The sequence below is a fragment of the Spinacia oleracea genome, chromosome 3 (assembly GCF_020520425.1).
Source record: "Spinacia oleracea cultivar Varoflay chromosome 3, BTI_SOV_V1, whole genome shotgun sequence".
NCBI lineage: Eukaryota > Viridiplantae > Streptophyta > Magnoliopsida > Caryophyllales > Amaranthaceae > Spinacia > Spinacia oleracea.
Window position 1 is genome coordinate 22,562,367 of NC_079489.1, and position 12,366 is coordinate 22,574,732.

General features: G+C 50.4%; 37 non-coding genes across 37 annotated transcripts; all 37 read right to left on the minus strand.

Moving 5' to 3' along the window:
* Positions 1-183: 183 nt before the first annotated feature.
* On the minus strand, positions 184-302 carry LOC130471074 (5S ribosomal RNA). Its single transcript, XR_008931758.1, has one exon. It is a non-coding gene; the product is annotated as a 5S ribosomal RNA (ribosomal RNA).
* A 215-nt stretch (positions 303-517) lies between these two features.
* On the minus strand, positions 518-636 carry LOC130471085 (5S ribosomal RNA). The gene has a single exon (XR_008931766.1). It is a non-coding gene; the product is annotated as a 5S ribosomal RNA (ribosomal RNA).
* A 214-nt stretch (positions 637-850) lies between these two features.
* On the minus strand, positions 851-969 carry LOC130471097 (5S ribosomal RNA). Its single transcript, XR_008931775.1, has one exon. It is a non-coding gene; the product is annotated as a 5S ribosomal RNA (ribosomal RNA).
* Positions 970-1,183: 214 nt separating this feature from the next.
* On the minus strand, positions 1,184-1,302 carry LOC130471108 (5S ribosomal RNA). Its single transcript, XR_008931781.1, has one exon. It is a non-coding gene; the product is annotated as a 5S ribosomal RNA (ribosomal RNA).
* A 215-nt stretch (positions 1,303-1,517) lies between these two features.
* Positions 1,518-1,636, minus strand: LOC130471119 (5S ribosomal RNA). The gene has a single exon (XR_008931788.1). It is a non-coding gene; the product is annotated as a 5S ribosomal RNA (ribosomal RNA).
* A 213-nt stretch (positions 1,637-1,849) lies between these two features.
* Positions 1,850-1,968, minus strand: LOC130471130 (5S ribosomal RNA). Its single transcript, XR_008931797.1, has one exon. It is a non-coding gene; the product is annotated as a 5S ribosomal RNA (ribosomal RNA).
* Positions 1,969-2,182: 214 nt separating this feature from the next.
* LOC130471141 (5S ribosomal RNA) lies at positions 2,183-2,301 on the minus strand. Its single transcript, XR_008931806.1, has one exon. It is a non-coding gene; the product is annotated as a 5S ribosomal RNA (ribosomal RNA).
* Positions 2,302-2,515: 214 nt separating this feature from the next.
* On the minus strand, positions 2,516-2,634 carry LOC130471152 (5S ribosomal RNA). Its single transcript, XR_008931816.1, has one exon. It is a non-coding gene; the product is annotated as a 5S ribosomal RNA (ribosomal RNA).
* Positions 2,635-2,848: 214 nt separating this feature from the next.
* On the minus strand, positions 2,849-2,967 carry LOC130471163 (5S ribosomal RNA). The gene has a single exon (XR_008931826.1). It is a non-coding gene; the product is annotated as a 5S ribosomal RNA (ribosomal RNA).
* A 214-nt stretch (positions 2,968-3,181) lies between these two features.
* Positions 3,182-3,300, minus strand: LOC130471174 (5S ribosomal RNA). The gene has a single exon (XR_008931836.1). It is a non-coding gene; the product is annotated as a 5S ribosomal RNA (ribosomal RNA).
* Positions 3,301-3,514: 214 nt separating this feature from the next.
* On the minus strand, positions 3,515-3,633 carry LOC130471183 (5S ribosomal RNA). The gene has a single exon (XR_008931844.1). It is a non-coding gene; the product is annotated as a 5S ribosomal RNA (ribosomal RNA).
* A 214-nt stretch (positions 3,634-3,847) lies between these two features.
* Positions 3,848-3,966, minus strand: LOC130471194 (5S ribosomal RNA). The gene has a single exon (XR_008931855.1). It is a non-coding gene; the product is annotated as a 5S ribosomal RNA (ribosomal RNA).
* A 214-nt stretch (positions 3,967-4,180) lies between these two features.
* Positions 4,181-4,299, minus strand: LOC130471206 (5S ribosomal RNA). Its single transcript, XR_008931867.1, has one exon. It is a non-coding gene; the product is annotated as a 5S ribosomal RNA (ribosomal RNA).
* Positions 4,300-4,513: 214 nt separating this feature from the next.
* LOC130471217 (5S ribosomal RNA) lies at positions 4,514-4,632 on the minus strand. Its single transcript, XR_008931878.1, has one exon. It is a non-coding gene; the product is annotated as a 5S ribosomal RNA (ribosomal RNA).
* Positions 4,633-4,846: 214 nt separating this feature from the next.
* On the minus strand, positions 4,847-4,965 carry LOC130470825 (5S ribosomal RNA). Its single transcript, XR_008931549.1, has one exon. It is a non-coding gene; the product is annotated as a 5S ribosomal RNA (ribosomal RNA).
* A 214-nt stretch (positions 4,966-5,179) lies between these two features.
* LOC130471228 (5S ribosomal RNA) lies at positions 5,180-5,298 on the minus strand. The gene has a single exon (XR_008931888.1). It is a non-coding gene; the product is annotated as a 5S ribosomal RNA (ribosomal RNA).
* Positions 5,299-5,512: 214 nt separating this feature from the next.
* On the minus strand, positions 5,513-5,631 carry LOC130471239 (5S ribosomal RNA). Its single transcript, XR_008931898.1, has one exon. It is a non-coding gene; the product is annotated as a 5S ribosomal RNA (ribosomal RNA).
* Positions 5,632-5,845: 214 nt separating this feature from the next.
* Positions 5,846-5,964, minus strand: LOC130471248 (5S ribosomal RNA). Its single transcript, XR_008931907.1, has one exon. It is a non-coding gene; the product is annotated as a 5S ribosomal RNA (ribosomal RNA).
* A 214-nt stretch (positions 5,965-6,178) lies between these two features.
* On the minus strand, positions 6,179-6,297 carry LOC130470761 (5S ribosomal RNA). The gene has a single exon (XR_008931485.1). It is a non-coding gene; the product is annotated as a 5S ribosomal RNA (ribosomal RNA).
* Positions 6,298-6,511: 214 nt separating this feature from the next.
* On the minus strand, positions 6,512-6,630 carry LOC130470762 (5S ribosomal RNA). Its single transcript, XR_008931486.1, has one exon. It is a non-coding gene; the product is annotated as a 5S ribosomal RNA (ribosomal RNA).
* Positions 6,631-6,844: 214 nt separating this feature from the next.
* Positions 6,845-6,963, minus strand: LOC130470763 (5S ribosomal RNA). The gene has a single exon (XR_008931487.1). It is a non-coding gene; the product is annotated as a 5S ribosomal RNA (ribosomal RNA).
* A 214-nt stretch (positions 6,964-7,177) lies between these two features.
* Positions 7,178-7,296, minus strand: LOC130470764 (5S ribosomal RNA). Its single transcript, XR_008931488.1, has one exon. It is a non-coding gene; the product is annotated as a 5S ribosomal RNA (ribosomal RNA).
* Positions 7,297-7,510: 214 nt separating this feature from the next.
* LOC130470820 (5S ribosomal RNA) lies at positions 7,511-7,629 on the minus strand. Its single transcript, XR_008931544.1, has one exon. It is a non-coding gene; the product is annotated as a 5S ribosomal RNA (ribosomal RNA).
* Positions 7,630-7,843: 214 nt separating this feature from the next.
* LOC130470822 (5S ribosomal RNA) lies at positions 7,844-7,962 on the minus strand. The gene has a single exon (XR_008931546.1). It is a non-coding gene; the product is annotated as a 5S ribosomal RNA (ribosomal RNA).
* A 216-nt stretch (positions 7,963-8,178) lies between these two features.
* On the minus strand, positions 8,179-8,297 carry LOC130470823 (5S ribosomal RNA). The gene has a single exon (XR_008931547.1). It is a non-coding gene; the product is annotated as a 5S ribosomal RNA (ribosomal RNA).
* A 215-nt stretch (positions 8,298-8,512) lies between these two features.
* LOC130470852 (5S ribosomal RNA) lies at positions 8,513-8,632 on the minus strand. Its single transcript, XR_008931576.1, has one exon. It is a non-coding gene; the product is annotated as a 5S ribosomal RNA (ribosomal RNA).
* Positions 8,633-8,847: 215 nt separating this feature from the next.
* On the minus strand, positions 8,848-8,966 carry LOC130470765 (5S ribosomal RNA). The gene has a single exon (XR_008931489.1). It is a non-coding gene; the product is annotated as a 5S ribosomal RNA (ribosomal RNA).
* A 214-nt stretch (positions 8,967-9,180) lies between these two features.
* On the minus strand, positions 9,181-9,300 carry LOC130470853 (5S ribosomal RNA). Its single transcript, XR_008931577.1, has one exon. It is a non-coding gene; the product is annotated as a 5S ribosomal RNA (ribosomal RNA).
* Positions 9,301-9,514: 214 nt separating this feature from the next.
* On the minus strand, positions 9,515-9,634 carry LOC130470855 (5S ribosomal RNA). The gene has a single exon (XR_008931579.1). It is a non-coding gene; the product is annotated as a 5S ribosomal RNA (ribosomal RNA).
* A 215-nt stretch (positions 9,635-9,849) lies between these two features.
* On the minus strand, positions 9,850-9,968 carry LOC130470824 (5S ribosomal RNA). The gene has a single exon (XR_008931548.1). It is a non-coding gene; the product is annotated as a 5S ribosomal RNA (ribosomal RNA).
* A 214-nt stretch (positions 9,969-10,182) lies between these two features.
* Positions 10,183-10,302, minus strand: LOC130470856 (5S ribosomal RNA). Its single transcript, XR_008931580.1, has one exon. It is a non-coding gene; the product is annotated as a 5S ribosomal RNA (ribosomal RNA).
* A 215-nt stretch (positions 10,303-10,517) lies between these two features.
* Positions 10,518-10,636, minus strand: LOC130470834 (5S ribosomal RNA). The gene has a single exon (XR_008931558.1). It is a non-coding gene; the product is annotated as a 5S ribosomal RNA (ribosomal RNA).
* Positions 10,637-10,851: 215 nt separating this feature from the next.
* Positions 10,852-10,970, minus strand: LOC130470767 (5S ribosomal RNA). Its single transcript, XR_008931491.1, has one exon. It is a non-coding gene; the product is annotated as a 5S ribosomal RNA (ribosomal RNA).
* Positions 10,971-11,184: 214 nt separating this feature from the next.
* LOC130470768 (5S ribosomal RNA) lies at positions 11,185-11,303 on the minus strand. Its single transcript, XR_008931492.1, has one exon. It is a non-coding gene; the product is annotated as a 5S ribosomal RNA (ribosomal RNA).
* A 214-nt stretch (positions 11,304-11,517) lies between these two features.
* Positions 11,518-11,637, minus strand: LOC130470858 (5S ribosomal RNA). Its single transcript, XR_008931582.1, has one exon. It is a non-coding gene; the product is annotated as a 5S ribosomal RNA (ribosomal RNA).
* A 214-nt stretch (positions 11,638-11,851) lies between these two features.
* Positions 11,852-11,970, minus strand: LOC130470818 (5S ribosomal RNA). The gene has a single exon (XR_008931542.1). It is a non-coding gene; the product is annotated as a 5S ribosomal RNA (ribosomal RNA).
* A 215-nt stretch (positions 11,971-12,185) lies between these two features.
* Positions 12,186-12,304, minus strand: LOC130470769 (5S ribosomal RNA). Its single transcript, XR_008931493.1, has one exon. It is a non-coding gene; the product is annotated as a 5S ribosomal RNA (ribosomal RNA).
* Between the last annotated feature and the right edge of the window lie 62 nt (positions 12,305-12,366).

Consider the following 12,366-nt stretch of genomic DNA (forward strand, 5'->3'; position numbering starts at 1 on the left):
CAACTCGAATACCCATACACGACCCCGTTTCCCTTCGCAATGCCGTTATTTCGCGCCCGGTTCTCCGAACTCCGCCGTTTTTTTTTCAGGTTCATTATTTTCCCGAGACCTACGCCCCGCAACCAAACTTTCCCCCAAAACGAAGCACCATCGTCGAAAAAAAAAACGAAATTTGGCGAAAAAGGGGTGCAACACGAGGACTTCCCAGGAGGTCACCCATCCTAGTACTACTCTCGCCCAAGCACGCTTAACTGCGGAGTTCTGATGGGATCCGGTGCATTAGTGCTGGTATGATCGCACCCAAACACTTACCGCGCCAATTTACTTATAACCCAACTCGAATACCCATACACGACCCCGTTTCCCTTCGCAATGCCGTTATTTCGCGCCCGGTTCTCCGAACTCCGCCCTTTTTTTTTCAGGTTCATTATTTTCCCGAGACCTACGCCCCGCAACCAAACTTTCCCCCAAAACGAAGCACCATCGTCGAAAAAAAAAAACGAAATTTGGCGAAAAAGGGGTGCAACACGAGGACTTCCCAGGAGGTCACCCATCCTAGTACTACTCTCGCCCAAGCACGCTTAACTGCGGAGTTCTGATGGGATCCGGTGCATTAGTGCTGGTATGATCGCACCCAAACACTTACCGCGCCAATTTACTTATAACCCAACTCGAATACCCATACACGACCCCGTTTCCCTTCGCAATGCCGTTATTTCGCGCCCGGTTCTCCGAACTCCGCCCTTTTTTTTTCAGGTTCATTATTTTCCCGAGACCTACGCCCCGCAACCAAACTTTCCCCCAAAACGAAGCACCATCGTCGAAAAAAAAAACGAAATTTGGCGAAAAAGGGGTGCAACACGAGGACTTCCCAGGAGGTCACCCATCCTAGTACTACTCTCGCCCAAGCACGCTTAACTGCGGAGTTCTGATGGGATCCGGTGCATTAGTGCTGGTATGATCGCACCCAAACACTTACCGCGCCAATTTACTTATAACCCAACTCGAATACCCATACACGACCCCGTTTCCCTTCGCAATGCCGTTATTTCGCGCCCGGTTCTCCGAACTCCGCCCTTTTTTTTTCAGGTTCATTATTTTCCCGAGACCTACGCCCCGCAACCAAACTTTCCCCCAAAACGAAGCACCATCGTCGAAAAAAAAAACGAAATTTGGCGAAAAAGGGGTGCAACACGAGGACTTCCCAGGAGGTCACCCATCCTAGTACTACTCTCGCCCAAGCACGCTTAACTGCGGAGTTCTGATGGGATCCGGTGCATTAGTGCTGGTATGATCGCACCCAAACACTTACCGCGCCAATTTACTTATAACCCAACTCGAATACCCATACACGACCCCGTTTCCCTTCGCAATGCCGTTATTTCGCGCCCGGTTCTCCGAACTCCGCCCTTTTTTTTTCAGGTTCATTATTTTCCCGAGACCTACGCCCCGCAACCAAACTTTCCCCCAAAACGAAGCACCATCGTCGAAAAAAAAAAACGAAATTTGGCGAAAAAGGGGTGCAACACGAGGACTTCCCAGGAGGTCACCCATCCTAGTACTACTCTCGCCCAAGCACGCTTAACTGCGGAGTTCTGATGGGATCCGGTGCATTAGTGCTGGTATGATCGCACCCAAACACTTACCGCGCCAATTTACTTATAACCCAACTCGAATACCCATACACGACCCCGTTTCCCTTCGCAATGCCGTTATTTCGCGCCCGGTTCTCCGAACTCCGCCCTTTTTTTTTCAGGTTCATTATTTTCCCGAGACCTACGCCCCGCAACCAAACTTTCCCCCAAAACGAAGCACCATCGTCGAAAAAAAAACGAAATTTGGCGAAAAAGGGGTGCAACACGAGGACTTCCCAGGAGGTCACCCATCCTAGTACTACTCTCGCCCAAGCACGCTTAACTGCGGAGTTCTGATGGGATCCGGTGCATTAGTGCTGGTATGATCGCACCCAAACACTTACCGCGCCAATTTACTTATAACCCAACTCGAATACCCATACACGACCCCGTTTCCCTTCGCAATGCCGTTATTTCGCGCCCGGTTCTCCGAACTCCGCCCTTTTTTTTTCAGGTTCATTATTTTCCCGAGACCTACGCCCCGCAACCAAACTTTCCCCCAAAACGAAGCACCATCGTCGAAAAAAAAAACGAAATTTGGCGAAAAAGGGGTGCAACACGAGGACTTCCCAGGAGGTCACCCATCCTAGTACTACTCTCGCCCAAGCACGCTTAACTGCGGAGTTCTGATGGGATCCGGTGCATTAGTGCTGGTATGATCGCACCCAAACACTTACCGCGCCAATTTACTTATAACCCAACTCGAATACCCATACACGACCCCGTTTCCCTTCGCAATGCCGTTATTTCGCGCCCGGTTCTCCGAACTCCGCCCTTTTTTTTTCAGGTTCATTATTTTCCCGAGACCTACGCCCCGCAACCAAACTTTCCCCCAAAACGAAGCACCATCGTCGAAAAAAAAAACGAAATTTGGCGAAAAAGGGGTGCAACACGAGGACTTCCCAGGAGGTCACCCATCCTAGTACTACTCTCGCCCAAGCACGCTTAACTGCGGAGTTCTGATGGGATCCGGTGCATTAGTGCTGGTATGATCGCACCCAAACACTTACCGCGCCAATTTACTTATAACCCAACTCGAATACCCATACACGACCCCGTTTCCCTTCGCAATGCCGTTATTTCGCGCCCGGTTCTCCGAACTCCGCCCTTTTTTTTTCAGGTTCATTATTTTCCCGAGACCTACGCCCCGCAACCAAACTTTCCCCCAAAACGAAGCACCATCGTCGAAAAAAAAAACGAAATTTGGCGAAAAAGGGGTGCAACACGAGGACTTCCCAGGAGGTCACCCATCCTAGTACTACTCTCGCCCAAGCACGCTTAACTGCGGAGTTCTGATGGGATCCGGTGCATTAGTGCTGGTATGATCGCACCCAAACACTTACCGCGCCAATTTACTTATAACCCAACTCGAATACCCATACACGACCCCGTTTCCCTTCGCAATGCCGTTATTTCGCGCCCGGTTCTCCGAACTCCGCCCTTTTTTTTTCAGGTTCATTATTTTCCCGAGACCTACGCCCCGCAACCAAACTTTCCCCCAAAACGAAGCACCATCGTCGAAAAAAAAAACGAAATTTGGCGAAAAAGGGGTGCAACACGAGGACTTCCCAGGAGGTCACCCATCCTAGTACTACTCTCGCCCAAGCACGCTTAACTGCGGAGTTCTGATGGGATCCGGTGCATTAGTGCTGGTATGATCGCACCCAAACACTTACCGCGCCAATTTACTTATAACCCAACTCGAATACCCATACACGACCCCGTTTCCCTTCGCAATGCCGTTATTTCGCGCCCGGTTCTCCGAACTCCGCCCTTTTTTTTTCAGGTTCATTATTTTCCCGAGACCTACGCCCCGCAACCAAACTTTCCCCCAAAACGAAGCACCATCGTCGAAAAAAAAAACGAAATTTGGCGAAAAAGGGGTGCAACACGAGGACTTCCCAGGAGGTCACCCATCCTAGTACTACTCTCGCCCAAGCACGCTTAACTGCGGAGTTCTGATGGGATCCGGTGCATTAGTGCTGGTATGATCGCACCCAAACACTTACCGCGCCAATTTACTTATAACCCAACTCGAATACCCATACACGACCCCGTTTCCCTTCGCAATGCCGTTATTTCGCGCCCGGTTCTCCGAACTCCGCCCTTTTTTTTTCAGGTTCATTATTTTCCCGAGACCTACGCCCCGCAACCAAACTTTCCCCCAAAACGAAGCACCATCGTCGAAAAAAAAAACGAAATTTGGCGAAAAAGGGGTGCAACACGAGGACTTCCCAGGAGGTCACCCATCCTAGTACTACTCTCGCCCAAGCACGCTTAACTGCGGAGTTCTGATGGGATCCGGTGCATTAGTGCTGGTATGATCGCACCCAAACACTTACCGCGCCAATTTACTTATAACCCAACTCGAATACCCATACACGACCCCGTTTCCCTTCGCAATGCCGTTATTTCGCGCCCGGTTCTCCGAACTCCGCCCTTTTTTTTTCAGGTTCATTATTTTCCCGAGACCTACGCCCCGCAACCAAACTTTCCCCCAAAACGAAGCACCATCGTCGAAAAAAAAAACGAAATTTGGCGAAAAAGGGGTGCAACACGAGGACTTCCCAGGAGGTCACCCATCCTAGTACTACTCTCGCCCAAGCACGCTTAACTGCGGAGTTCTGATGGGATCCGGTGCATTAGTGCTGGTATGATCGCACCCAAACACTTACCGCGCCAATTTACTTATAACCCAACTCGAATACCCATACACGACCCCGTTTCCCTTCGCAATGCCGTTATTTCGCGCCCGGTTCTCCGAACTCCGCCCTTTTTTTTTCAGGTTCATTATTTTCCCGAGACCTACGCCCCGCAACCAAACTTTCCCCCAAAACGAAGCACCATCGTCGAAAAAAAAAACGAAATTTGGCGAAAAAGGGGTGCAACACGAGGACTTCCCAGGAGGTCACCCATCCTAGTACTACTCTCGCCCAAGCACGCTTAACTGCGGAGTTCTGATGGGATCCGGTGCATTAGTGCTGGTATGATCGCACCCAAACACTTACCGCGCCAATTTACTTATAACCCAACTCGAATACCCATACACGACCCCGTTTCCCTTCGCAATGCCGTTATTTCGCGCCCGGTTCTCCGAACTCCGCCCTTTTTTTTTCAGGTTCATTATTTTCCCGAGACCTACGCCCCGCAACCAAACTTTCCCCCAAAACGAAGCACCATCGTCGAAAAAAAAAACGAAATTTGGCGAAAAAGGGTTGCAACACGAGGACTTCCCAGGAGGTCACCCATCCTAGTACTACTCTCGCCCAAGCACGCTTAACTGCGGAGTTCTGATGGGATCCGGTGCATTAGTGCTGGTATGATCGCACCCAAACACTTACCGCGCCAATTTACTTATAACCCAACTCGAATACCCATACACGACCCCGTTTCCCTTCGCAATGCCGTTATTTCGCGCCCGGTTCTCCGAACTCCGCCCTTTTTTTTTCAGGTTCATTATTTTCCCGAGACCTACGCCCCGCAACCAAACTTTCCCCCAAAACGAAGCACCATCGTCGAAAAAAAAAACGAAATTTGGCGAAAAAGGGGTGCAACACGAGGACTTCCCAGGAGGTCACCCATCCTAGTACTACTCTCGCCCAAGCACGCTTAACTGCGGAGTTCTGATGGGATCCGGTGCATTAGTGCTGGTATGATCGCACCCAAACACTTACCGCGCCAATTTACTTATAACCCAACTCGAATACCCATACACGACCCCGTTTCCCTTCGCAATGCCGTTATTTCGCGCCCGGTTCTCCGAACTCCGCCCTTTTTTTTTCAGGTTCATTATTTTCCCGAGACCTACGCCCCGCAACCAAACTTTCCCCCAAAACGAAGCACCATCGTCGAAAAAAAAAACGAAATTTGGCGAAAAAGGGGTGCAACACGAGGACTTCCCAGGAGGTCACCCATCCTAGTACTACTCTCGCCCAAGCACGCTTAACTGCGGAGTTCTGATGGGATCCGGTGCATTAGTGCTGGTATGATCGCACCCAAACACTTACCGCGCCAATTTACTTATAACCCAACTCGAATACCCATACACGACCCCGTTTCCCTTCGCAATGCCGTTATTTCGCGCCCGGTTCTCCGAACTCCGCCCTTTTTTTTTCAGGTTCATTATTTTCCCGAGACCTACGCCCCGCAACCAAACTTTCCCCCAAAACGAAGCACCATCGTCGAAAAAAAAAACGAAATTTGGCGAAAAAGGGGTGCAACACGAGGACTTCCCAGGAGGTCACCCATCCTAGTACTACTCTCGCCCAAGCACGCTTAACTGCGGAGTTCTGATGGGATCCGGTGCATTAGTGCTGGTATGATCGCACCCAAACACTTACCGCGCCAATTTACTTATAACCCAACTCGAATACCCATACACGACCCCGTTTCCCTTCGCAATGCCGTTATTTCGCGCCCGGTTCTCCGAACTCCGCCCTTTTTTTTTCAGGTTCATTATTTTCCCGAGACCTACGCCCCGCAACCAAACTTTCCCCCAAAACGAAGCACCATCGTCGAAAAAAAAAACGAAATTTGGCGAAAAAGGGGTGCAACACGAGGACTTCCCAGGAGGTCACCCATCCTAGTACTACTCTCGCCCAAGCACGCTTAACTGCGGAGTTCTGATGGGATCCGGTGCATTAGTGCTGGTATGATCGCACCCAAACACTTACCGCGCCAATTTACTTATAACCCAACTCGAATACCCATACACGACCCCGTTTCCCTTCGCAATGCCGTTATTTCGCGCCCGGTTCTCCGAACTCCGCCCTTTTTTTTTCAGGTTCATTATTTTCCCGAGACCTACGCCCCGCAACCAAACTTTCCCCCAAAACGAAGCACCATCGTCGAAAAAAAAAACGAAATTTGGCGAAAAAGGGGTGCAACACGAGGACTTCCCAGGAGGTCACCCATCCTAGTACTACTCTCGCCCAAGCACGCTTAACTGCGGAGTTCTGATGGGATCCGGTGCATTAGTGCTGGTATGATCGCACCCAAACACTTACCGCGCCAATTTACTTATAACCCAACTCGAATACCCATACACGACCCCGTTTCCCTTCGCAATGCCGTTATTTCGCGCCCGGTTCTCCGAACTCCGCCCTTTTTTTTTCAGGTTCATTATTTTCCCGAGACCTACGCCCCGCAACCAAACTTTCCCCCAAAACGAAGCACCATCGTCGAAAAAAAAAACGAAATTTGGCGAAAAAGGGGTGCAACACGAGGACTTCCCAGGAGGTCACCCATCCTAGTACTACTCTCGCCCAAGCACGCTTAACTGCGGAGTTCTGATGGGATCCGGTGCATTAGTGCTGGTATGATCGCACCCAAACACTTACCGCGCCAATTTACTTATAACCCAACTCGAATACCCATACACGACCCCGTTTCCCTTCGCAATGCCGTTATTTCGCGCCCGGTTCTCCGAACTCCGCCCTTTTTTTTTCAGGTTCATTATTTTCCCGAGACCTACGCCCCGCAACCAAACTTTCCCCCAAAACGAAGCACCATCGTCGAAAAAAAAAACGAAATTTGGCGAAAAAGGGGTGCAACACGAGGACTTCCCAGGAGGTCACCCATCCTAGTACTACTCTCGCCCAAGCACGCTTAACTGCGGAGTTCTGATGGGATCCGGTGCATTAGTGCTGGTATGATCGCACCCAAACACTTACCGCGCCAATTTACTTATAACCCAACTCGAATACCCATACACGACCCCGTTTCCCTTCGCAATGCCGTTATTTCGCGCCCGGTTCTCCGAACTCCGCCCTTTTTTTTTCAGGTTCATTATTTTCCCGAGACCTACGCCCCGCAACCAAACTTTCCCCCAAAACGAAGCACCATCGTCGAAAAAAAAAACGAAATTTGGCGAAAAAGGGGTGCAACACGAGGACTTCCCCGGAGGTCACCCATCCTAGTACTACTCTCGCCCAAGCACGCTTAACTGCGGAGTTCTGATGGGATCCGGTGCATTAGTGCTGGTATGATCGCACCCAAACACTTACCGCGCCAATTTACTTATAACCCAACTCGAATACCCATACACGACCCCGTTTCCCTTCGCAATGCCGTTATTTCGCGCCCGGTTCTCCGAACTCCGCCCTTTTTTTTTCAGGTTCATTATTTTCCCGAGACCTACGCCCCGCAACCAAACTTTCCCCCAAAACGAAGCACCATCGTCGAAAAAAAAAACGAAATTTGGCGAAAAAGGGGTGCAACACGAGGACTTCCCCGGAGGTCACCCATCCTAGTACTACTCTCGCCCAAGCACGCTTAACTGCGGAGTTCTGATGGGATCCGGTGCATTAGTGCTGGTATGATCGCACCCAAACACTTACCGCGCCAATTTACTTATAACCCAACTCGAATACCCATACACGACCCCGTTTCCCTTCGCAATGCCGTTATTTCGCGCCCGGTTCTCCGAACTCCGCCCTTTTTTTTTTCAGGTTCATTATTTTCCCGAGACCTACGCCCCGCAACCAAACTTTCCCCCAAAACGAAGCACCATCGTCGAAAAAAAAAAACGAAATTTGGCGAAAAAGGGGTGCAACACGAGGACTTCCCCGGAGGTCACCCATCCTAGTACTACTCTCGCCCAAGCACGCTTAACTGCGGAGTTCTGATGGGATCCGGTGCATTAGTGCTGGTATGATCGCACCCAAACACTTACCGCGCCAATTTACTTATAACCCAACTCGAATACCCATACACGACCCCGTTTCCCTTCGCAATGCCGTTATTTCGCGCCCGGTTCTCCGAACTCCGCCCTTTTTTTTTCAGGTTCATTATTTTCCCGAGACCTACGCCCCGCAACCAAACTTTCCCCCAAAACGAAGCACCATCGTCGAAAAAAAAAAACGAAATTTGGCGAAAAAGGGGTGCAACACGAGGACTTCCCCGGAAGGTCACCCATCCTAGTACTACTCTCGCCCAAGCACGCTTAACTGCGGAGTTCTGATGGGATCCGGTGCATTAGTGCTGGTATGATCGCACCCAAACACTTACCGCGCCAATTTACTTATAACCCAACTCGAATACCCATACACGACCCCGTTTCCCTTCGCAATGCCGTTATTTCGCGCCCGGTTCTCCGAACTCCGCCCTTTTTTTTTCAGGTTCATTATTTTCCCGAGACCTACGCCCCGCAACCAAACTTTCCCCCAAAACGAAGCACCATCGTCGAAAAAAAAAAACGAAATTTGGCGAAAAAGGGGTGCAACACGAGGACTTCCCAGGAGGTCACCCATCCTAGTACTACTCTCGCCCAAGCACGCTTAACTGCGGAGTTCTGATGGGATCCGGTGCATTAGTGCTGGTATGATCGCACCCAAACACTTACCGCGCCAATTTACTTATAACCCAACTCGAATACCCATACACGACCCCGTTTCCCTTCGCAATGCCGTTATTTCGCGCCCGGTTCTCCGAACTCCGCCCTTTTTTTTTCAGGTTCATTATTTTCCCGAGACCTACGCCCCGCAACCAAACTTTCCCCCAAAACGAAGCACCATCGTCGAAAAAAAAAACGAAATTTGGCGAAAAAGGGGTGCAACACGAGGACTTCCCCGGAAGGTCACCCATCCTAGTACTACTCTCGCCCAAGCACGCTTAACTGCGGAGTTCTGATGGGATCCGGTGCATTAGTGCTGGTATGATCGCACCCAAACACTTACCGCGCCAATTTACTTATAACCCAACTCGAATACCCATACACGACCCCGTTTCCCTTCGCAATGCCGTTATTTCGCGCCCGGTTCTCCGAACTCCGCCCTTTTTTTTTCAGGTTCATTATTTTCCCGAGACCTACGCCCCGCAACCAAACTTTCCCCCAAAACGAAGCACCATCGTCGAAAAAAAAAACGAAATTTGGCGAAAAAGGGGTGCAACACGAGGACTTCCCCGGAAGGTCACCCATCCTAGTACTACTCTCGCCCAAGCACGCTTAACTGCGGAGTTCTGATGGGATCCGGTGCATTAGTGCTGGTATGATCGCACCCAAACACTTACCGCGCCAATTTACTTATAACCCAACTCGAATACCCATACACGACCCCGTTTCCCTTCGCAATGCCGTTATTTCGCGCCCGGTTCTCCGAACTCCGCCCTTTTTTTTTCAGGTTCATTATTTTCCCGAGACCTACGCCCCGCAACCAAACTTTCCCCCAAAACGAAGCACCATCGTCGAAAAAAAAAAACGAAATTTGGCGAAAAAGGGGTGCAACACGAGGACTTCCCCGGAGGTCACCCATCCTAGTACTACTCTCGCCCAAGCACGCTTAACTGCGGAGTTCTGATGGGATCCGGTGCATTAGTGCTGGTATGATCGCACCCAAACACTTACCGCGCCAATTTACTTATAACCCAACTCGAATACCCATACACGACCCCGTTTCCCTTCGCAATGCCGTTATTTCGCGCCCGGTTCTCCGAACTCCGCCCTTTTTTTTTCAGGTTCATTATTTTCCCGAGACCTACGCCCCGCAACCAAACTTTCCCCCAAAACGAAGCACCATCGTCGAAAAAAAAAACGAAATTTGGCGAAAAAGGGGTGCAACACGAGGACTTCCCCGGAAGGTCACCCATCCTAGTACTACTCTCGCCCAAGCACGCTTAACTGCGGAGTTCTGATGGGATCCGGTGCATTAGTGCTGGTATGATCGCACCCAAACACTTACCGCGCCAATTTACTTATAACCCAACTCGAATACCCATACACGACCCCGTTTCCCTTCGCAATGCCGTTATTTCGCGCCCGGTTCTCCGAACTCCGCCCTTTTTTTTTCAGGTTCATTATTTTCCCGAGACCTACGCCCCGCAACCAAACTTTCCCCCAAAACGAAGCACCATCGTCGAAAAAAAAAAACGAAATTTGGCGAAAAAGGGGTGCAACACGAGGACTTCCCCGTAGGTCACCCATCCTAGTACTACTCTCGCCCAAGCACGCTTAACTGCGGAGTTCTGATGGGATCCGGTGCATTAGTGCTGGTATGATCGCACCCAAACACTTACCGCGCCAATTTACTTATAACCCAACTCGAATACCCATACACGACCCCGTTTCCCTTCGCAATGCCGTTATTTCGCGCCCGGTTCTCCGAACTCCGCCCTTTTTTTTTCAGGTTCATTATTTTCCCGAGACCTACGCCCCGCAACCAAACTTTCCCCCAAAACGAAGCACCATCGTCGAAAAAAAAAAACGAAATTTGGCGAAAAAGGGGTGCAACACGAGGACTTCCCAGGAGGTCACCCATCCTAGTACTACTCTCGCCCAAGCACGCTTAACTGCGGAGTTCTGATGGGATCCGGTGCATTAGTGCTGGTATGATCGCACCCAAACACTTACCGCGCCAATTTACTTATAACCCAACTCGAATACCCATACACGACCCCGTTTCCCTTCGCAATGCCGTTATTTCGCGCCCGGTTCTCCGAACTCCGCCCTTTTTTTTTCAGGTTCATTATTTTCCCGAGACCTACGCCCCGCAACCAAACTTTCCCCCAAAACGAAGCACCATCGTCGAAAAAAAAAACGAAATTTGGCGAAAAAGGGGTGCAACACGAGGACTTCCCAGGAGGTCACCCATCCTAGTACTACTCTCGCCCAAGCACGCTTAACTGCGGAGTTCTGATGGGATCCGGTGCATTAGTGCTGGTATGATCGCACCCAAACACTTACCGCGCCAATTTACTTATAACCCAACTCGAATACCCATACACGACCCCGTTTCCCTTCGCAATGCCGTTATTTCGCGCCCGGTTCTCCGAACTCCGCCCTTTTTTTTTCAGGTTCATTATTTTCCCGAGACCTACGCCCCGCAACCAAACTTTCCCCCAAAACGAAGCACCATCGTCGAAAAAAAAAACGAAATTTGGCGAAAAAGGGGTGCAACACGAGGACTTCCCCGTAAGGTCACCCATCCTAGTACTACTCTCGCCCAAGCACGCTTAACTGCGGAGTTCTGATGGGATCCGGTGCATTAGTGCTGGTATGATCGCACCCAAACACTTACCGCGCCAATTTACTTATAACCCAACTCGAATACCCATACACGACCCCGTTTCCCTTCGCAATGCCGTTATTTCGCGCCCGGTTCTCCGAACTCCGCCCTTTTTTTTTCAGGTTCATTATTTTCCCGAGACCTACGCCCCGCAACCAAACTTTCCCCCAAAACGAAGCACCATCGTCGAAAAAAAAAACGAAATTTGGCGAAAAAGGGGTGCAACACGAGGACTTCCCAGTAGGTCACCCATCCTAGTACTACTCTCGCCCAAGCACGCTTAACTGCGGAGTTCTGATGGGATCCGGTGCATTAGTGCTGGTATGATCGCACCCAAACACTTACCGCGCCAATTTACTTATAACCCAACTCGAATACCCATACACGACCCCGTTTCCCTTCGCAATGCCGTTATTTCGCGCCCGGTTCTCCGAACTCCGCCCTTTTTTTTTTCAGGTTCATTATTTTCCCGAGACCTACGCCCCGCAACCAAACTTTCCCCCAAAACGAAGCACCATCGTCGAAAAAAAAAACGAAATTTGGCGAAAAAGGGGTGCAACACGAGGACTTCCCAGGAGGTCACCCATCCTAGTACTACTCTCGCCCAAGCACGCTTAACTGCGGAGTTCTGATGGGATCCGGTGCATTAGTGCTGGTATGATCGCACCCAAACACTTACCGCGCCAATTTACTTATAACCCAACTCGAATACCCATACACGACCCCGTTTC